Source organism: Callithrix jacchus, chromosome 10, assembly GCF_049354715.1.
Source record: "Callithrix jacchus isolate 240 chromosome 10, calJac240_pri, whole genome shotgun sequence".
Taxonomy (NCBI): domain Eukaryota; kingdom Metazoa; phylum Chordata; class Mammalia; order Primates; family Cebidae; genus Callithrix; species Callithrix jacchus.
In genome coordinates, this window is record NC_133511.1 from 81,819,264 (window position 1) to 81,833,232 (window position 13,969).

The window sequence follows — 13,969 nt, forward strand, 5'->3', positions numbered from 1 at the left end:
CACCCACCAGCCACCTCCCTCCTCTGGCCCGGGAGCTGGCTTGGCAGTGGAGCAGAGTGAGTGGATAGGGGTACCCTGATTCACTAAGCTCCCCAAGACCTCCAAGTTTGCTCCAGGACCCCTTCCATGAGGTAACATGAAACCCAAGCACTCAGGCCAGAAACAGAACGTTTTGAACAATTTGAGGGGAAAGAATTATTCGGACCAATTTTAAGACATCTGAGAGCTCAAGGGGAAAATCGCAGCCACCTCTTCAGGCACTGTTGTGTGTCCGCGCCAAACCCAAAGGGCTTGGACTGAAGTAGAACAAAGGCTGAGCGTCCCTGCATCCCCCCAGCAGAGGACTGGCCTGACGCCCAGCATCTACTGCTCTGGTCCTCTGGGCCGCAGGCACATTCTCTCCTCTGTGACTCCACACATCCAACTTCTTTTCTGGACTCCCATTGTGTGTGCCTGATGCTCAGAGGTACCACCCACCAGCTAGAGCCATCTCCTTGTCCCTTAAACTCAGTCCAGACATTGCTTCCTCCTAAAACTTTCTTGGCCCCTCCAAGATACCAAGACATCTTGCTGACATGTTAACGGTGCCACCTGGTCCCTAGAACTACCCTCTCTCTCTCTCGGCTCCTGCCAGGCACTGAGCTCTGAGCAGGGAGCTTGAAATAGGCCCCCTGGGTTAGAGCACCACCATAGGAGGTGGGTAGAGTCACTCATGTCACAGATGGGGACACTGAGGCTCAAATTGTTTAAGTCACTCACCCAAAGTCACAGCTAGTAGGGCCTGAAGCTGGAATTTAGAACCGGGCAGTAAAGAGCCAGGAGCTATGCTGTTAACCCTTTCACAATATTTCCCTGGAGGGGAGCAGAGTGGGAGCCACCAGCTCTGCCTGGGGAGAGAGAAGAGTGGGGAAAAGCAGAATAAACAGAATGGAAGCAGTAACAGTGAAAGCAGTTATTGAAGGAGGAAAGGGCAGCATCCAGGCAAACAGGCAGGAAAGAGCACTCCAGGGGGAAGCAGAGACCATGAAGGCCAAGAGAAAGGAGAAATGGCAGCCCTCTGTGGCTCTGGGCTCCTGCACATGGGGCGGGAGGAGAAGGAAATAAGGGACAAGGCTGGAGAGTCAGGCCTGATTCTGGCAGCACTGCTGACCCCCAGCCCCCTCCACACACACAGACAGACGCACACACACAAACAGACGCACACATACACACACGCACATCCCACACACAAAACCACATTCACACATACATATGTCACACTGGCCCTACACACAAGCATGCACAACCCCCCCATACACACACACACACACAAACCTGGCTCTCCACACACACACCCCACACACACCTGGCCCTCCACACACACATGTCACACTTACACACATACACACATCACACTCAGTCCTACACACACATGTACAGATACACAGCACACACATACCCCACAAACCAGGCCCTCCATAAACATACAGAGACATACACCCCACACATTGCCCTACACATACATCTCCACATACCTGGCCTAAAACACACACCCCACACCTGGGCCTACACATGTACACACACACACACACACACCTAGCCCTCCACACATACACACACCCCACACACACACCTGGCCCTCAACACACACACACCACACCTGACCCTACACACACACATACACACACACACCACTCACACACATACACACAGAACACTCGGCCCTATACACAAGCATGCACACACACACCACGCTTACATACATCATACCTGGCCCTACACACACACATACACAATACTCACACATACACATCACACTCAGTCCTGAACACAAAGGTGCACACACACACACACCATACTCGGCCCTCCACACACACACACACCCCACACACCCCACACCCGGCTCTCCTCAAACACGCTCACACAGATACATCACTTGACCCTACATACATACACACACATACACACACCTGGCCCTATACACACACATACACACCACTATACACACACCCGGCCTTACACACATATACAATCACACACACACAGACATATACAACACCCATCACACTCGGCCCTCCACACACGAATACACCTTGCACCTGGCCCTCCACATACACACACTCACACAACAATCATCACACTTGGCCCTACACACACAAACACACCACACATTTGGACCTCTACACATACACACACTCACAAACACACATCACACACTTGGCCTACCACACATACACTCAACACACACACAACCCACACACACAAGGCCCCCTACACACACACACACACACACACACACACACATGCACAACACACCAGACCCCCTCCACACACACATACACGCACCAGCCAGCCCCAGGGGTTCAGCTCTTGTTGTCTGGGTGAGGAGAAGCCGTGGTGGGGATCCGTGAGGGGAGGCAGAAAGCTCAGATCTGACTGCAGACCCATCTTTCCCTCAACCACCCCTGTGGAGCCTGTTCTGGGACAGTCATGGCAAGCCACGTGAGCACTGCTGAGGTCAGCACAGATACAAAGGACACATCTGGAAGACGTTCAAGAGGAATAACTTTTTAAAGTATATTGTCGTTTGGTTTCTATGGCATTTGATAGTATTCAAGTGGAAGAAAAATCTTTGGTTTGATTTTTTCCATTTTAAAAAGTGTTATTCATGCTTATAACAAAAACAAGTTTTTAAACCAAAAGCATATGAAGTAAAAAAGAGAAAGTCATCTTCCTCTCCTCCCCTTTCTACTCCTCTGCCCAGAGGTCATCACTGCCATGATTTGGTCCTTCCCGAACCTTCTGTTTGCACAAAGGGATGTGGCTATGCATATACAGAAGATGTTTTTCTTACTCAAGAGTTATACATACTCTGTATCTGGTTTTTTTCACTCAATAATATATGGTGAGCTTCATTATTCAGCCATTCAATAAATATTTGTTCAGATCCCACTGCGCAGACAGGGAAGTCAGGTTCCTGCCATCACGGTTTCCACAGGCCCGGGTGGGGGAGACCGGCAATTGGAAGGAAGTCATTGAATAATTACAGATTGTGATTAGGGCTGTGATGGGTGCAGTGTGAGAGAGTAACGGGTGCACTGATTTCAGACAGGGGTGAGGTGAGTCCTCTCTCCAAGGAGACATTTAATCTAAGACTGAAAATGTAAGAGCCAGAGTAAAGCATCTGAGATAGGGGGACCCGCCTGCAGCAAGGCCCTGAACAGAGCAGAGAATGTGCAGGAGCTCAGCAGGTTCATGCCTGTAGGGAGCCCAGTGCCATAGGGGCTTGGTGACATAGGACAAGACAGGCAGGTGATGAGGCTGGGAGACAGGAAAGGCCTGTTGAGCAAGGTAATGAACAAAGTCTGCCTCTTGTACTAAGAACAGTGAGAGAGTTTTAGGCAGGAGAATGACATTATTTGACTTGTGTTTTAAAAAGATACTGCTATCTGCTCTTTAGAAAAGGGATTACCGGGGAGCAAGAATGGAGGCGGGCAGACCACTTAGAGATAGGATTGGCAGAGTAACACCTCCCAAGAGAGGTCTGCACTCTAATCCCCAGAATCCTTGAAAGTGTTAGGTTATATGGCAAAGGAGAGGTAAGATGGATGCAGATAGAATTCAGGTTGCTGATCAGCTGACTTCAAAATAGGGACATTGTCCTGGGTTACCCAGACAGGCCCAGTGTAATCACAAGGAACCCAGAGAGTGGAAGTGAGAAGCAGAAGAGGAGGTCAGAGTGATGCCAGATGAGAAGGACTGGATGAGCACTGCTGGCTTTGAAGAAGAACGAAGGAGGCCATGAACTGAGAAACGCAGGAAGCCTCGAGAAATTGGAAAAGGTGAGAAAATTGAATCCTCCGTGGATCCTCCAGAAGGGAATGCAGCCCTGCTGAGAGTTTGATTTAGTCCAGTGAGACCCCTTTCAGACTTCTGAACTACAGAACTATAAGGTAATAAATCTGTGTTGTTTTAAGCCTCCAAGTTTCGGGTAATTTGTAATAGAAAACTAATTCAGGAGACTAATGTAGGAGACTGAGTGAGAGGTGCTGGGGCTTGGACTAGGAAGGTGAGAAAAAAGTAGAGGAATCAAGTTTTGTACTTACAGTGACAAATAGAGTAACTCATGGGCAGCGGGGAGACTTGGGGACCAATTGGATGCAGATGTTGAAGGAGAGGAAGTCCTGGGTGCCCCCAGGTTTGGGCAAGGGCAGGAAGGTGGTACTTGATTGTGCCGGCCCAGTGAAGGCAGGGACTTTGTGTTATTCGCTGCTGTGTCCCCAGCACTCATCCAAATGCTGGAACGTAACAGGTGCTCAATAAACATCTATCTAATGAATTGATTAAATAAAAGAGAGAATCTAGAAAGCCCAAGGTTGGGGAAAAGTGGAGAGCTCAGCACTACCTCTTCCAAGCAGCAGTGTGGTCCAACACAGCCATAGAAAGATGTCAGGATATCGAACACATTGCTGGGTAGGAAAGATGAGATCACCATGGAGGAGTTCTCTGAACCTGTGCCTGTGGGGCTGTGCTGAGAGAGAGTATGGCCAGCTTCAGGGTCCCCAAGGCAGGCGAGGCAGACAGGAGGCGGCTCAGTGCTGACATTACTCACTAATAGGAGGTCCTTATCACCCAGGATGGAGCCGTGTGCTCTACTTAATTCAGGGGAAAGCTACTCTCTGGAAAACAGGTACCAATTTGCAGCAATCACAATAAGAAACATGCTCTCTCTGGCTGATGCAAGCCAACAAGGTAATAGGGCATTGTGCTGTGGGGAGAGATCAAAAGGATTTTTTTCCCAGGCCCACAGTGGGCACTTAATCCATCTTTTGCTCTCTCTCTCTCCCTCCATTACGGTCGTGGAGGCACCATTTACAGGACCTACATTAGCTGCCTTTTCAGATATCGCACTTCCTCAAAGCCACTTCAGAAGGAAAGTGAATTAGAAATGAATCTGAGACATATGCAGCAGCTTTCACCGCCTCCTCCCTGCTCCTGGCCCGCACCCTGCAGAGCCGGGGCCTACACCCTCCCAGCACTGGGTGACACCGTCCTCCAAAGACTGTGGACACACTAGCTCCACCCATGGGTCTGGCGTGGAGCCCCGAGGCCGAAAGTGAGTGCAGGGCAAAGCGTGGGTGAGGAATTGGAGCAAGAAAGGCCCACCCTGGGCAGAGGCAGAGGTCGGAAGTGCGGCTCAAAGAAGCACATCCGGGGAGGTCATTTTGGACAGTGCTCCGCCCTCTCTAAGGCCCCCATCAGTGACAGAGGCCCAGACTCCCAAATGGGTCATCCCACTTTTTATTGTCCAAGCCACCTCGATCCTCCCACGGTCCCTCCCTCAATTCCTGGGGGCCCAGGCCCTATGACTAGTTCCTCAGTTGCCAGGAGCCATGTTGGTGGAGAGCCAGGGTGACTTCTGTTCCCACCCCTTTTCCTCTTTGGCTCCCTCTCTCTTTCTCCAGACACTTTGAGGAATTCAACAACCCCTCTCCTACAAGCAGGCTTCTTCCAGGTGTGAAATTCCATGAAGGGCAGAGGGAAGGCAGGCATGTGGGGGTGTTCTGTCCCTTGAGTAGGAGAAAGTTTCAACACAGGAGACTATGCAGTCAGAAATTCCCTAGCCTGGGCTCCTTGTGCGGAGGAGAAAATTTGTGAACGAAGTGATGCCTAGAATTCCTAAAACTAAGGCTAGAATCTGACATTTCTGAGCCACAACTAAATGCTTTGGCCTGTGTTCGATGAGTTTAAATCAAAGTGGTACAACTAGAAAGAAACTTGGACTTCACCCCAAGCCATGGGCCTCCTTCCCCACTGCTAGGTTGATGTCTGTGGCAGGCAGGCTCTATAAAGGCCCCCAGTGATCACCCCTCCTGAAATCTGTGCCTCACTTCTAACAAATAGAATATGGCAAAATTGACGGACTGTCACACCAAGATTACGTTACCAAAAGATTCTACTTCTGTCTTGCTCACCCTTTCTGTCTCACTTGATCTCACTCCACCTCTCTCTCTGAGGGAAGCCAGATGCCATGTTGTGAGCTTTCCTCTGGAGAGGCCCTCTTGGCAAGGAACTGATGTCTCTGGCCAGCAGCCAGTGAGGACCTAAGATCTGTCAACAGCCATGTGAGTGAGCTCTGACGCAGAGCTCCCCTGACTCTCTCTCTGGGTAGAGTCAGGTTGATGAGGACTGCAGCCCTGGCTGATACCTCGACAGTGAAAGACCTCAAAACCTTGGGAGGCCACAGCTAAGCTGTGCCTGGCTTACTGACCCACAGAACCTGTGTGATGATAATAGATGCTTGGGGTAATTTGTCACATTGCTGTAGAGAACAAATGCAGGCCTTTCTGGAAGGGTGTTTTTCATGAGTGGACTCAGCAGGAACAGCCATGAGCTTGCCACACTTTGGCATTAGACTCAGTCAGGAGACCCACAGTATTTTTGGCTCTGCTGTTAATACAGCCTTGGTCAATACTTTAAACATTTATGGGCCTTAGTTTCTCCCACTGCACAACTAGGGAGGACTCCATGATGGCTTCAATTGTATGTGACTGGAGAACTAGGAAAGGAAGTTTGTAGGCTTGAGATGATGGCTGACAGTCCTGAGAAAGGAGATAAAAGGGCAGATTTCTGATGGGCCCCTGACCATCCCTCTTGCTCTTTTCTCCAGCCCTGAACCCCATGGCATGAGGCCTGGACTTCATCATCAGTGACATCCTCTGACCTCAGAGGACCTGGGTCTCAAGACCTGGCATGATGAGACTCAAGACACTGGCAGCTTCCTTGGGAGGAAGAGAACAGCCCTCTCTGCCCCACAGACTCTGTGCCCAACATGTACCCTGCCTTCTGCCCCAAGGAAACTTAAGCTGGTCTCCTCCAGCTTTCTGTCCTCTCAAGGTCCCACAGGGACTCCTAGCTCAACCCTTCACTCCCAGGTGGAAAACCCCCTCACCTCAGTGCCCAGAGAAAGTTTCAGAGGAAAACAACAATCTCTTCCTTTCCCCAGTGACAGAGTGACAGGGCCCGCAGGCCTTCCTCTCTGCATCCTAGGTGGAAGGCAGGTGTTTTTCCCTCGAAACCAGACCTAGGATGGTCCCCAAGGTTCTACTTCCCTCACTTGAACAGCAGGAAAGCCTGGGAAAAGCCAGGCAGCCTCACCACTCCTAGGGGGATAAAAACAAGCCCAAATAAGGGTCCATTTATTCCAGCATTCCTTCAGGCTGCAAGAGAATGCCAGACCAGGGCAGTCTCCTCACTGTGGCCTCCCCCTCACTGGGGCCAGGCCAGGCCTGAGTCTCTAGTCTGGGAAGTGCTGTCTTTTGCCCCAGCGGGCAGGATTGTGATGAGCAAACTCTCATCTGTGAGTGTGCTCCTTCCTCTCACTGGGTCTCCTGGGGACTTCCACTGAAGGCCAGCACTAGTCAGGGGTTCCTCAGGGATTCTGGAAGCCCTGCCAGGCAGTCTCAGTAAGTTCTGTGATCACTGAGAGGGCTCCTACTACCTTTTACCCTCTGGCTGCCTCAGCCACCTTCCTCTTTCTCTTACAAGCTATCCAATCCTCCTAACTCAGGATTTCTCAACCTCAGCACCTCTGACATATTGGGCTGGCCAATTCTTTCTGGTAGGGGCTGCCTTGTACATTACAGAATGTAGAGGAGCATCCCTGGCCTCTATGCACTAGATGTCAGTAGCACACCCCTACCCCCACTGGTTATAACACCCAAAATATCTCCAGATATTCCAAACACCACCCTCAGTGGAAAGCCACTGTCCTAAATTTAAAAGGCACTGATCAAGTGTTCTGGCTGCAGGGCTTTGCGAAAAGAAAGGCAAGTGGCAGAGAGGAAGGGATCCTCAAAGGACCCATGGCTGAAAACCTACACACTCCTAGTTCTCTCCCTCTTTCTCTCTCCCTCTTTCTCTCTCCCTCTTTCTCTCTCTCTCTCTCTCTCTCTCTCTCTCTCTCTCTCTCTCTCTCTCTCTCTCTCACACACACACACACACACACACACACACACACACACACATACACAAACTTGACTTGAAAGGCTGGTATGTGTGTCTCTGCTGTATGAATGAAGACCAGGAGGAGGTTAAGCGGCTTGCCCCAAACCACACAGACAGAGGCAAAGTTGGGACTCAAGCTAGGCCCATAGGGCCCCAATCCATGCTATGCACCATGTTGCAATCCCCTCCTCTATAGATGAGAAACTCATAACCCTTGGACTCTTTTGGAGCCTAAGAAGAGAGTACACCTCTCTCACTGGTCCTGCTCCCCAGGGATGTTGGCGTCTGCCCCTACTTCTGGGGCCAGGCCCTCAGCATTCTCCATCTCAGTCTGGATTTGCTAAACCCCCTTGATTGAGTTGTACCTTCCAGTTGCTGAATTGTCCTGATCTTGGGTGATCGATTTGCATACCGTATCGATCTCAAGGGCTGTGTAATATGTTTGATTTGTGGCACTTTGCATAATTTTCTGATTAAGTTACTTATTTAACCTATTGACCTTTTCTCTTAATTAGAGTATCTGGGTACTGCAAATGTTGAGTAGTAATCAAGTTTCTCGTTTCCCTGAGTGGAATCGCGTCCCCGCCACTTCCCTGCTTCTTCATGATTCTGGTTTCCTCTGGAGTGGGGCAGATTGAGCCAGCTGGCCCCCACCTTCCTTGAGAGGAGGAAGAGGGGTGCAAGTGGGGCCAGGTTCTTTCTGGTCCTTGCTGTTCAGAAGTTCAGGACAAGGCTAAGACAAGGGACAGCATTGGCTAGAATGAGTACAGTAGTCCTGTCTTATCTGCAGTTTTTCTTTCCAAGGTCTCAATTATCCGTGGTCAACCATGGTCTGAAAATAGGTGAGTACAATACAATAAGAATTTTAAGAGAGGCAGACAGGATATTCACATAATTTTATTATAGTATATTATACTTGTTCCATTGTATTACTAGTTATTGTTCATTTCCAACTGGGTCCAATTTAAAATTAAACTTCATCATGGGTATGTATGTATGTATGCATAGGAAAAAAAAAATAAAACAGATGCTTCTCTACTTAAGATGGGGTTACAGTTTCTACTGACTGTATATTACTTTTGCAGTGTGGTAGAAAAATCCTAAGTCAAACCATTATAAGTTGGGGACAGTCTCTTTATACATACAGGGTTTGGAACTGTCCTCGGTTTCAGGCATCTACTGGGATGTTGGAACACATCACCCAAGGATGTGTTCCAAAAGAGGACTACTGTATTGACAGCTGAGTGGATGAATCAAGACAGGAGTGTGGCTCAGAAGTTTGGACACCTTACCAGTTAGCTATGGTATATAACAAACCACCCCAAAATGTAGTGGCCTAAAACAACATTCATCTATTATTTCTTTATTTTTTGAGATGAAGTCTCACTGTGTCACCCAGGCTGGAGTGCAGTGGCACTATCTCAGCTCAATGCAACCTCTGCCTCCTAGGTTCAAGCAATTCTCCTGGTTCAGCCTCCTGAGTAGCTGGAACTACAGGCTCATGCCACATTCCCAGCTAGTTTTTGTATTTTTAATAGTGACGGTGTTTTACCACGTTGGCCAAGCTGGTCTCAAACTCCTTACTTTGTGATCCGCCTGCCTCAGCTTCCCAAATTGCTGGGATTACAGGCGTGTGCCACTGTGCCCGGCCACCCATCTATTATTTCTTATCAAGCTATGAGTTGGCTAGACATTTCTGAAGATCTGGGTCAGACTGGGATGATGTGGGCTGAGTTCACTCATGCATCTGCAGTGAGTTAGTGATGTGCAGGGGCCTGACTGGTCTAGCCTGGCCTTAGCTGGGATGACTGTGGTCTACTCTGCCTGTCTTTCATGTCCCTCCAGCAGGCTAATCTGGGCATGTTCTCATGAGACTATAAAGGAGCAAGGAGCAAAGTGGCAAGAGAGCAAGCCCTAGAACACAGGGTTTGTGAAGCTTCTGTGGGCATCACATTTGTTCCCATACCACTGGCCGAAGCAAGGGACCTAGAATCAACGGTATGGTGGAGAACCTTGCCCACAATAGGAGTAAAGAACCGGGTCTGGCGAGCCTTTGTCTGTCTGCCTTAGCATAACACAGACTTAATTAAGTGTCGAGAGTCTTCACACAAGTGCACAACAAAGATGAGCCTCCCCCTCTTGCTCCACCCACTGAGCACCTGCCCCCAAACTCTGAAGCTGAATGTTGTGAGCTTAGGCTCCAGGGAAATGAGGGTTCAGAGTGTGATTCACTACTGAAGATCTGGGTCAGACTGGGATGATGTGGGCTGAGTTCACTTATTTCGTCACCTACTTCTTGGAAGACCTGAATCAAGATATTCTTTTGGAGCTCTTAAAAACCTGACTGTTTTCTAGTCATAGTAGGGCAGGGGAAGATTGAGAGAGGCTGTCTTAAGCTCTTGGTGCCTGTGACCACTGTCCTCTTTCCTATTGGGGCATGTCACCGTCACTCTTGCTTCTCTGGAATAAGTGGAATACTGTTTCTGCCTCCAAGGGATCTATGCAGAATGGGGCATAGCTCTCTCCTACTCTCTGATCTCTAACCCTATCTGAAAGGGGAAGAGTTACCCCCAGGGAAGACCCCCTCTACCAGAATCCAAACAGCTCCTCTTTCCTGCTTGGTAAAATGTCCGTTGTCTGCCAAAATCCACTCTCTGCTCCTTTCATAGAAAGAGCTTTGGTTTTTTGTTTTGTTTTACAGCTTTATTGAAGTATTAATTACCTACAACAATCCACACATATACAATAAAATACACAATTTGATTAGTTGGATGCATGGACACACCCATTAAACTACTACCACAATCAAAACAATGATCATATCCATCACTCCAGAAGTTTCTTTCTACCCTTTTGTTGTTCTTCTCTTCTTCTCCTCCTCTGCCTCCCTCACTAATAAGCTTTTTTGTTACTAGACATTAGATTGAATTTTCTAGTGTTTTATATAATTGGAGTCATGCAGTATGTACTTTTTGGTATACTTAGCATAATTACTTTGAAGTTCATCTCTCTTGTGTATACCAACAGTTCATTCCTCTTTATCATGGAGTAGTATTCCATTATGTGAATATACCACAGTTTGCTTTATTTATTCACTTGTTGAAGGAAAACTTGAATTGTTTTCAATTTGGAGCTGAAAACAATTGGTTTGAATGTTTATGTCCCTCCAAAATTCATATGTTTAAACTTAATCCCCAATGCAATAGTTGTAAGAGGTGGGACCTTTAGGAAGTGATTATGTCATGAGGTCTCCACCCTCATGAATGGGATTGGTATCCTTATTATATAAGGGTAAAATATAGAGTTCACCCCTTCCACCAGGATGGAACAGGAAGTGTCATCTATGAAGCAGAGAGCCCACACCAGACACTGAATCTGCTGGTGCCTCGATCTTGGACTTCCCAGTCTCCAGAAAAGTGAGAATTAAATTTTGGTCATTTGTAAGGCACTCTGTTTAGTATATTTTGTTATAGCAGTCAAAATGGACTAAGACACGGCTATTACAAATAAAGTTGCTATATTTGTATACAAGTAGACATATGCTTCATTCTCTTGGGTAAATATGTAGAAGAAGATTGTCTGGATCATATAGTAGATGTATTTTTATCCTTGAAAGAAACCGCCAAGCTGCTATTCTAAATGATTATACATTTTACATGCCCACAAGTGGTGTATGAGAATTCTAGCTGCTCTATATTCTCACCAACACATAGAGCAATTAGCTCTTCTTAATTTTAGCCATCCTAGTGGTACAGTAGTAACATCTCATTGCAGGTTTAATTCATACATGTATTTGCCATCCATCTATAATATCTTCTCTTAAACTGGGTGTATGCTTGTTCAACTACAGACTCTATTTTACAGCCTCCCTTGCAGCTATGTGTGGTCATATGATTAATAAAATATGAAAGAAAATGATTTTTTACATTTCTCTTCACTCATGCTTACTTAAATGAAAATTGCTTCACTTCAATTTGTAGTTTATATCAATCAACTTTTGCTGTAATAATACTGCATACAACCACTCAAAATCAGAAGCAAATAAACACAAATATCTATTTCTTACTCAGGCCTGCAGGTTTCTGAGTAGCTGCTATGTTCCTGGCTAGGGGTACAGTTCAGGTCAGTTCCACATGTTTCATTCTAGCGCCAAAGTTTCAGAGACAGCAGCTACCTTGGGCAGGTTCTGCTGATGTATGAGGTCAGAAGTTCTCAGAGTATCACACAGAAACTCATGATACCTCTTCAGGCATAGATAGAGAGCTAGGGCAGGGAAGCTGATCCATCCTGTTGAGCTGAAGGAAAAGGAAGTTAAAATTTATTAAATATATAATCTACCAATGTACTCTTTCTCTGCCCTTTAGCAGAAACATGGACGTGTTTGTAACCCACTTTTGGCCCTATAGGTTATCATTCTAAGAAATGGTGGAGCAGCAGGTTGGATGGAACCTGGGTCCCTGAGAGTTCTTGTGGAGTAGAACCACCTGCTGACCTGGATAGTGATGCTCATTTGATGATTGTTAAGTTAGAATAAGATAACCTCAATTTTTTATATGATACTTATTTTTAACCCTCTTTGTTTCAGCAGCCTAGACATTATTATAATACATCCTCCAGCTGTTTCTTTTCCAGGACAGGAAAAATTTTTGTTTTGCTTTGCTTTACTTTAATCTTTTCAGGTGGTAAAAAAAGCCCAGCAAGCATTCTTTCATGTCTAGCTGCCCAGAAGAGGGAAGGTCCTAGGGTCAAAATGCAAAAGTTAATACTTGACACTACCATTTTGCCTCAGAAGCTACTCCCCTGGGTGTCTCCAAAGATCCTGGGAACCAACTTGCCATATTCAGAATACTTCCTTCCCTGGTCTTCAGTCCACATGTTAACTTTTCTTTTAAACAATGCTCCTTGCCTCCTCTCTTCCCTGAGTTCTCTCTTCCCCAGGCTACGGCTGGTCCAGCAGAGCCAGGTGCCAGGCCTAGTGGGAGCATTCTTATCTCTTAACTGGCAGTGCCTCCACCTAGCCTTGCAGCTCCACTTGACAAATACTAAATAACAGGCTCTGGCATCTCCTGAAGCTCTGCACTCATTAGCACACTGGGAGGTAAGTGCAGGCAACCAGGGAGAATTTACTCTGCAGCAACAGGCTTCTCATACAGAAGCCAAACATACCCCAGCAGGTATCAAGTACAGAGGTTGGGGGCCTCCAAATGCCACTGAAATTGTTCCATTCTTCCCCTCCATAAAGCCAGCCTTTTCCTCTCCTGCCTGATGTCTTCTATAGCTCTAGCTCCTTTTTGATGCCCCTTTTGCAGGTGTAGCTGTCAGGCTCTTCTCTGGGGGAGTTTTCTGAGAGCCTGAGAAACTGCCAGCCTCATCTGCCACTTCCCCTCTTCCCTGCACAGACTCTCTGGCCACTAGCAACTCCACCCTATTCTACTTAGCCCCCAGATCTTATTTCTTGCACTTCTGCCATCCTGCAATGCCAGTACCTTCCTCTTCACCTGGCAAACTCCTATCTGTCCTCCAGGTCCCGATGAAATGACACCTCCTCCAGGAAGCCTTCCTGTAGGCTTCTAAGCACATTGGCCATTTTGTCCTCTGGTTTCCACTGATTGACGACCATCTCTGTGTTCTAGTTTCAGCTTCTCTGCACAATTGTTAGCTATGTATCTGTTTCCTTCCACCTATGAAGCTGTGTATACTTTGAAGAAATGGTCAAGGCCATTTTTATATTTTAGTCTCCAGCACCTGGCATACTGTCATACAGATTGCAAGTGTTCAGTCAGTATTTGCTGATCACTGGAGGGAGGAACAAATGAGCAAAAACAGACAAATGAATAAACAAATAGGTATATGGAAACCTGCTCAGATCTTTTCCACTTCTAGCACTTATTTCTGTAGATTGTGTATTATATACTTATTTTTGATCTCCTCTTCCACTCTACCATCAGCACCAGGAAGACACGGGCTGTGTCTGTTTTATTTA